The sequence below is a fragment of the Scyliorhinus canicula genome, chromosome 16 (assembly GCF_902713615.1).
Source record: "Scyliorhinus canicula chromosome 16, sScyCan1.1, whole genome shotgun sequence".
Classification (NCBI taxonomy): Eukaryota; Metazoa; Chordata; class Chondrichthyes; order Carcharhiniformes; family Scyliorhinidae; genus Scyliorhinus; species Scyliorhinus canicula.
The window spans coordinates 9,782,984-9,791,369 of record NC_052161.1 but is presented as its reverse complement, the minus strand read 5'-3'; the positions used below and the strand labels follow the sequence as shown (position 1 = coordinate 9,791,369).

The 8,386-nt window shown below is 54.9% G+C and overlaps 1 protein-coding gene across 1 annotated transcript in view; it reads left to right on the top strand.

The window, feature by feature from the left end:
• Nucleotides 1–3,910: 3,910 nt before the first annotated feature.
• The window catches only part of LOC119979345 (ectonucleoside triphosphate diphosphohydrolase 4-like), an 84,300-nt gene continuing 79,824 nt past the window's right edge, over nt 3,911–8,386 (top strand). Inside the window, exon 1 of the mRNA XM_038821444.1 lies at nt 3,911–4,044. The gene's annotated coding sequence lies outside the window, so the exon portion shown is untranslated. The remainder of the gene's footprint in view (nt 4,045–8,386) is intronic.

Genomic DNA, 8,386 nt, shown 5'->3' with positions numbered 1-8,386 from the left:
TCGATCCCGGCCCCAGGTCACTGTCCGTGTGGAGTTTGCACATTCTCCCCATGCCTGCGTGGGTTTCACCCCCACAACCCAAAGATGTGCAGGGTAGGTGGATTGGACATGTTAAATTGCCCCTTAATTGGAAAAGAAAATAATTGGGTACTCTAAATTTATATTTAAAAAAAAAGATTGCGGTGTCCTCATTCACTCACATTGCCTCAGAGTCTGGCTAAGTGTCAATTTTACAATTTCCATCCTTTTCAAAAAATATATTTTATTCAGGCATCTTCATAAAAATAAACCAAAGCAGAAGAAAAATCATACAACATTATAAATAACCAACACCAGGGCAGCACGGTGGCCTAGTGGTTAGCACAACCGCCTCACAGCGCTGAGGTCCCAGGTTCGATCCTGGCTCTGGGTCACTGTCTGTGTGGAGTTTGCACATTCTCCCCGTGTCTGCGTGGGTTTCGCCCCCACAACCCAAAAATGTGCAGAGTAGGTGGATTGGCCACGCTAAATTGCCCCTTAATTGGAAAAAATAATTGGGTAATCTAAATTTAAAAAAATAAATAAATAAATAACCAACACCTACTCTCTTACCATCGCCCCCTTCTCCCATTCTGCCTTCCCTATTTTAACCCCCTTACCCACCCCTTGCTGACTCCTCAATCTTCCTTAAAGAACGGCTTCCACCTCCGAGTGAACCCATCAACCGACCCCATCAGGAGGAACTGCCTCTGAGGCCTCCGAATACCTCCAAACGCCCTCAGGGTCCCGTCTACCAGCCTTGCCATCCCTGCCTGTTCCACCTTCTTCCTAAGCGCCCAAATTGAGATAAACTCCCCCTGACCTCCCCTTGAGCTCCTCTCACAGCGTTGCAGCCGTAACCTCACTTGTATCATTTCACTCCACATACCCCCGAATGGCAGTCCTCACCTGCTCGCATACCTCCTCATCCGCCAACAACCCCACATCCAGCTCCCACCGCCGGTCCACGCGCAAATCCACCCAGTTCTCGCCGAATACTCCAAGCCAACGGTCCCACCAGCAACGCCTCATCCAGGACAAAGTCAATCCAAGAGTACACCCAGGGCACGTGGAAATACGAGATTCCTTCGCCCTTGGCTTCAGAAATTTCCACAGGTCCCACCCATTAGCTCGATCTCCTTCAACTCCCTCGCCACTGCCGACACCTTCATCGACCTCGACCAAACTCGGCTCAATAACATGGTTAAAATCCCCCTCCCACCCCATGATCAACCGGTGCAAGTCGAGGTCAGGGATCTTCTGCAGCACCTGTCTCATGAAATCTATATCACCCCAATTTGGGGCTTACGCGTTTACCAGAACCACCGATATCCCCTCCAGCTTCCCACAAACCATTACAAAACCCACCGCCCCCCCCCCCCCCCCCCCCCCCGAATCTGCCACAATATTCCCCATCTTCAACACCACCTGCTTATTCACTAGCACCACCAACACCCTCACCTTCATGTCCGGTCCTGAATGGTTACCTGGCCCACCCATCCTTTCCTCAACTTTGTCTGGTCCCCTATCTTTAAGTGCGTCTCCTGCAAAAAGGCCACATCTGCCTTCAGACCCCCTCAGGTGCACGAACAGATGTAACCGTTTGACCAACCCATTCAGTCGCCTCACGTTCCATGCGACCAGCTGGTCAGGGGGCTCCCCGCCCCCCTCACCTGCCATCAACCATATCCCTTTTCGACCAGCCCCCGCCTGTATCACGCTGCCCTCCAGGCCCATCCTCGGATGTCCACTGTCGTCGATCCTTTTCCAACTGTGCCACATCGACCACACCCTTGTCAGCAACCCTCCCCCTAACAAAACATCAACTCCATCTACCCTTCCTGCGCCCATCTCCTGACAACCCCCCACTGCACTGCCGTTAACTAGCACTCCCAGCTAGCATGGTGGCCCCCACCCAGGGCCTTCAACCTCCCCCCACCCTGTCCACACTCCCCAAAAAGCAGCAAAAGATGCACTCCCCCCCCCCCAATGTTACCCCATGAAAGGCCTGCCCTCCAAAAACCTCACCATCAAAACAAAGGAAACACTTCAAAGGGAAACACTTTCAGAGAACTAACAAAGAAACACTCTCACAAACTCCTCCAAAGTTCAATGTCCTCACTCTCCTCCAGTCTATTGTGCCTTATGAACTCCATCGCCTCTTCTGGCGTGTCAAAATAGCACTCACGAGTACTCACACTTCTGGAAAGTTACCAGAGGCGGGCTGGGTACAGCACACCAAACCTCACCCCCTTCTTAAAGAGGGCAGCCTTGGCCCGGTTAAACCTGGCCCTCCTCTTTGCCAGTTCTGCACCCAAGCCCTGATACACCCGAAGCTCATTCCATTCCCAGATGCACTTCCTCTTCTGCCTCACCCATCGGAGAATCTTCTCCTTATCCAGAAAGCGGCGCAACCGCACCATCGCCTTTGGCGGCTTGCGGCCTCATCAGCGCCCCGTGCGCTCGGTCGACCTCCAGGGGCTGGTCAAAGGCTCCCTCCCCATCAAATGCTCCAACATTTTGGCCACATACGCACTGGCCTCTGTACCTTTGATGTCCTCGGGCAACCCCACTATCCTCAGATATTGTCTTCTGGAGTGATTCTCCAGATCCTCCAACCTTCTCCTTCAGCCTCTTCTGGGTCTCCCGCATTACCCCCACCTCAGCCACCAACCAGCGAGGCCAACTGCTCCTTGTGCTCCCCCACCGCCTCCTCCACTTTTTGGATCGCCTGGTATTGGAACTCCAGCCTCTGATCCACTCTCGTGATCTCTGCTTTGATCTGCTCCACCACTTTGGCCGCACTTCCAGGGCCTCCTTCCTCTTCTGGCCGCTTTGCATTCAAAAACTCCACCAGCTGATCCATTGACCACTGGGTGGGCAGAACAGGTCCCATGCCCTCCCACCTTCTTCTCCTGCGATGCACCACAAAGATTCTCCTGTTCCAGCAGCTGTTTTCTTCTCGTTTCACTCCTAATTTGTGGATCCATCCACCAAAGCAGTGACACCTTCCACAGGTACACCTGCACCTCTTGCCATCAAAAGAATTTGCCTTCAGACGGGGAAATAAATACCACCTAGAACGGGAGCCAGCAAACTGCTCACTCCATGGCAGTGGCAATTTTCATCATTTGAGCATGAATCTTGCCATAGCCTTGCCCCTTGCCATTCCCGTAACCTTCTCAAATCGTACAATTGAGATAATTACACTCCTCTAACTCTGGCCTCTTCCGCAGCCATGATTTTGACCACTCCAACAATTGATGGGTCATGTCTGGGTTGTGAGGTTGTCCTGTGATGACAATGGGCGGCACTGTTGCCTCACAGCTCCAGGGTCCCAGGTTCGATTCCCCGCTGGGTCACTGTCTGTGCGGAGTCTGCACGTTCTCCCCGTGTCGGCGTGGGTTTCCTCCGGGTGCTCCGGTTTCCTCCCACAGTCCAAAGATGTGCAGGTTAGGTGGATTGGCCGCGCTAAATTGCCCTCAGTGTCTACAGGTTTGGTGGGGTTAGGAGGAGAGGCGGGGGAGTGGGCCTGGGTGGGGATCTCTTTCAGATGGGCGAGGCAGACTCGACGGGCTGAATGGCCTCCTTGGGCTCCGGAGGGAGTCGATGACAAACCGAGCAAATTAACTGGGTTGACATTCTGTGGAGTTGAGAAGCATGAGAGGCGAAATAGACAAGACTCTGCGCCAGGGAAATCTCCGAGCCGCCCAGGGGCTGCCCAGAGAGGCTGCAGGGCTCCTCTGGGCCCTGCGGGGTGAGTGAGGCCCGGCCAGGCGGCACCTGGCCCTGAGCAACCCCGCTGCCGGAAAGCAGCTCTTCCCAGCCGCGCGGGGAGGAGGGGGTGGGGCTATTTTGCGACACGGAGGCGGCGCCGCCGTCGCCCTGGTTACGTGGCACGGCCGCTTTCCGGCGGCGTTGGCCTTGCCGGACGGAGCGCGCGCGGGAGCCGGTGTCCTGGCAACGGGCCCGGGAGCCCCCCCACCCAAACGATGCTGATTGGCGGATGGAGAGTGACCCTGCCAGGTCAGTGAGGGTCAGAGGGAAACAGGTCACTGGGGGAGGATCGGGTCGTTGGGGAAGGAGGGGGAGGGGGTCATTGGGGAAGGAGGGGGAGGGGGTCATTGGGGAAGGAGGGGGAGGGGGTCATTGGGGAAGGAGGGGGAGGGGGTCATTGGGGAAGGAGGGGGAGGGGGTCATTGGGGAAGGAGGGGGAGGGGTCATTGGGGAAGGAGGGGGAGGGGTCATTGGGGAAGGAGGGGGAGGGGTCATTGGGAAGGAGGGGGAGGAGTCATTGGGGAAGGAGGGGGAGGGGTCATTGGGGAAGGGGGAGGGGTCATTGGGGAAGGAGGGGTCATTGGGGAAGGAGGGGGAGGGGTCATTGGGGAAGGAGGGGGAGGGGTCATTGGGGAAGGAGGGGGAGGGGTCATTGGGGAAGGAGGGGGAGGGGTCATTGGGAAGGAGGGGGAGGGGTCATTGGGAAGGAGGGGGAGGGGTCATTGGGAAGGAGGGGGAGGGGTCATTGGGAAGGAGGGGGAGGGGTCATTGGGAAGGAGGGGGAGGGGTCATTGGGGAAGGAGTGGGGGTCATTGGGAAGGAGTGGGGGCCATTGGGGAACGAGGGGGGTCATTGGGGAAGGAGGGGGGTCATTGGGGAAGGAGGGGGGTCATTGGGGAAGGAGGGGGGTCATTGGGGAAGGAGAGGGGGGTCATTGGGGAAGGAGGGGGGTCATTGGGGAAGGAGGGGGGTCATTGGGGAAGGAGGGGGGTCACTGGGGAAGGAGGGGGAGAGAGTCATTGGGGAAGGAGGGGGTTATTGGGGAAGGAGGGAGGGGGGTTATTGGGGAAGGAGGGAGGGGGGTTATTGGGGAAGGAGGGAGGGGGGTTATTGGGGAAGGAGGGAGGGGGGTATTGGGGAAGGAGGGAGGGGGGTTATTGGGGAAGGAGGGAGGGGGGTTATTGGGGAAGGAGGGAGGGGGGTTATTGGGGAAGGAGGGAGGGGGTTATTGGGGAAGGAGGGAGGGGGGTTATTGGGGAAGGAGGGAGGGGGGTTATTGGGGAAGGAGGGAGGGGGGTCACTGGGGAAGGGGAGGGGGTCACCATTGGGGAAGGGGGGTCATCATTGGGGATGGGGGGGTCGTCATTGGGGAAGGGGGGTCGTCATTGGGGAAGGGGGTCCTCATTGGGGAAGAAGGGGGTCATTGGGGAAGGAGGGGGTCATTGGGGAAGGAGGGGGGATCATTGGGGAAGGAGGGGGGATCATTGGGGAAGGAGGGGGGTCATTGGGAAAGGAGAGGGGGGTCACTTGGGGAGGGTGTCATGGGGAAGGAGGGAGTCGGTCATTGGGGAAGGAGGGGGGTCATTGGGGAAGGAGGGGGGTCATTGGGGAAGGAGGGGGGTCATTGGGGAAGGAGGGGGGTCATTGGGGAAGGAGGGGTCATTGGAGAAGGAGGGGGGTCATTGGGAAAAGAGAGGGGGTCACTTGGGGAGGGGGTCACTTGGGGAGGGGGTTATTGGGGAAGGAGGGAGTCGGTTATTGGGGAAGGAGGGGTCATTGGAGAAGGGGAGCAATCATTGGAGAAGGGGAGCGGTTATTGGAGGAGAGGGGGAGGGGGGTCATTGGGGAAGGAGGGGTCATTGGGGAAGGAGGGGGTCATTGGAGAAGGAGGGGGGTCATTGGGAAAAGAGAGGGGGTCACTTGGGGAGGGGGTCACTTGGGGAGGGGGTCACTTGGAGAGGGGGTTATTGGGGAAGGAGGGAGTCGGTCATTGGGGAAGGAGGGGGTCATTGGAGAAGGGGAGCGGTCATTGGAGAAGGGGAGCAATCATTGGAGAAGGGGAGCGGTTATTGGAGGAGAGGGGGAGGGGGTCATTGGGGAAGGAGGGGGGTCATAGGGGAAGGAGAGGGGGTCACCTGTGGAGGGGGTCACCTGTGGAGGGGGTCTTTGGAGAAGGAGGGGGTCTTTGGAGAAGGAGGGGGTCATAGGGAAGGAGGGGGGTCATAGGGGAAGGAGAGGGGGTCATTGGAGAAGGAGGGGGTCATTGGAGAAGGAGGGGGTCATTGGGGAAGGAGGGGGGTCATTGGGGAAGGAGAGGGGGTCACTTGTGGAGGGGGTCATTGGAGAAGGAGAGTGGGCTGGGGAGGGAGTCATTGGGGAAGGAGGGGTCATTGGGGAAGCAGGGAGGGCTGGGGGAGGGAGTCATTGGGGAAGCAGGGAGGGCTGGGGGGAGGGAGTCATTGGTAGTGATAAGAGTTGATGGGAGGGATATGTCAATGGGGAAAGAGGGTCAGTGATGGGTTTAATGGGGGAGGGGGTGAGGGTCATGGGAGAAAATCAGCGGGGGAGATGGTCACTGGGGTGGTGATTACTGGGGCAAAGGAGAGTGTGGGTGATCAGTGGATTTGGTCAGTGAGGAATGGTCAATGGCGAAGGGGTAGATGATGACTGAGGGAGGAGATGGTCATGCTGGGAGGCACTCGGGAGTGATGACGGGCTGGGGGATGGATGAACGTGAGGTAATCATGGGTCATGGGGTGATGGGGGGAGAGCGTAGAGAGCTGAAGGACAAGGGATGATAGGATGGGTTCGGTAGAGGGAAGGGTTAGTACTTGAGGGCAGTTAGGAAACAATGGAATGAGGTGGAAAGCACAAGAGAGGGAAGGGGTGAACACAGATGAGCAATGAATTGCAGGGCATGGAAAAATGCAGTCCAGGTTTCAGGGGAAAGGATATGGGGGAGCAGCTCAGCATATTTCTTTTTCATTTGAATATTGCTAAAATGAGAGACATGTTGACAAAGCTTTTTGTATTGCACTCATCAGGTTCAAATGCAAGAATGCCAAATTGCAAACGATCCCAATAATTTGTACTCCATTCTTCCTGATGATGAATGTGGGATGAAAAGCTTCAGTCACATGACTGTCTTTTCAGCAATATTGAAATCATTCTTCACTCATGTCCAAACAACTCACTGATGTTTCCAAGATAAATTGAAATGAAAAGACTGATCTTGTGCTGAGAGGTTGTCGAGCCTGGTTTGAATCAATACTGTTGGTGTCTGTGTCATTTTAATCCCAGTTTCCCATTTCAGAATGTATAGCAGTCATGTTCGAATGTTGATGTCATGGTTCATGGTTGAGATTTGATTAGGGCAGTGCAAAATAGATTAAGAATGGTACAGTCATTAACTTTTGCAGTCCAGTCTATTGATAATGCACTGTACACCAGCTTTTCTTTTCCGATTAGAACTGCTGACTACAGTTCAATAAACCTGTGGTGATCATTATCAAAATGCATTTTGCAAGGGCCTGCAATGTAATGTACTTGTGTGGTGCAGTGGTTGAATCACCTTAAGAGACCAGGGCAGGATTTTCAGGACCTCGTAGGGAGGCAGACGAGGTTCGAAAATACTGGTGCTGCCTGGCATTCGGGTTTCCCAACATAGACCATTTTGGTGGAGGCAGATTTCGGACCCCAGGTCTCACTCATGGTGGGCAGCCTATTCGGCTTAAGAGCCTTACTTGCAGCAGGCAAAGGAGAATGGTCTGGGTTTTTAAGTTGGCCTCCAGTTTTCCGATGCAACAGGGTGGAGACAGGGTGATGGGAACTCAGTGGGAGACCGGGGTGCCAGCACTTCAGACAGGCCGAAAAGCCCTTCCTTGCCTGTCAGGCAGCCAAAAGCCATTCTGTAGTGGGACATGTCAGACAGAGGCAAACTGATGAACTACATTTGAGGCAGTTTGACTTGTCACCTCGCACAGTGCTCGAGGCTTTGAATCGGCATTCCAAAATGGAAGGACTTGGATTTCATGTAGAATTACGTAGGAGACGTTTGCCGGAATTCTGCGGCTGTTGCGATTCGCTTTTCCTGCCGGCCGTGTGGGTTTCCTGGCGGCGTGGGGCGGCTTCAATGGGAAATACCATTGACAAGTGGCGGGAATATAGGATCGCGCCATCAGCGAACTCGTGGCTGGGGTACATTGAGAATTCAGTCCACTATTTACTCTTTAAAAATATGCTCGCTCAGGTGTCCGTAGGATGTATGCCTCAAAAACAGGCCATTTGGCCCACCCACTCCATCTCGGTCTTTATGCTTCGCTCGATCTGCCTCCTATCTTTGCTATGTCTCCCATCCGAACAATCTATCCCTCGCATGTTTGTCTAATTTTCTCTTAAATGCATCTATGCTGTTATCTTCAATCACTCTCAGTGGTAGTGGGTTTCACATTCTCACCTCTCTTTGGGCAAAGCTATGTCTTCTGAATTCCTGATTGAATGTCTCAGTGATTATCTTTTATTGTTTTCCTCTAGTTACACTCTTCCCCATATTATTCCCTCCGTATCCACTCTATTAAAACCTTTCATAATT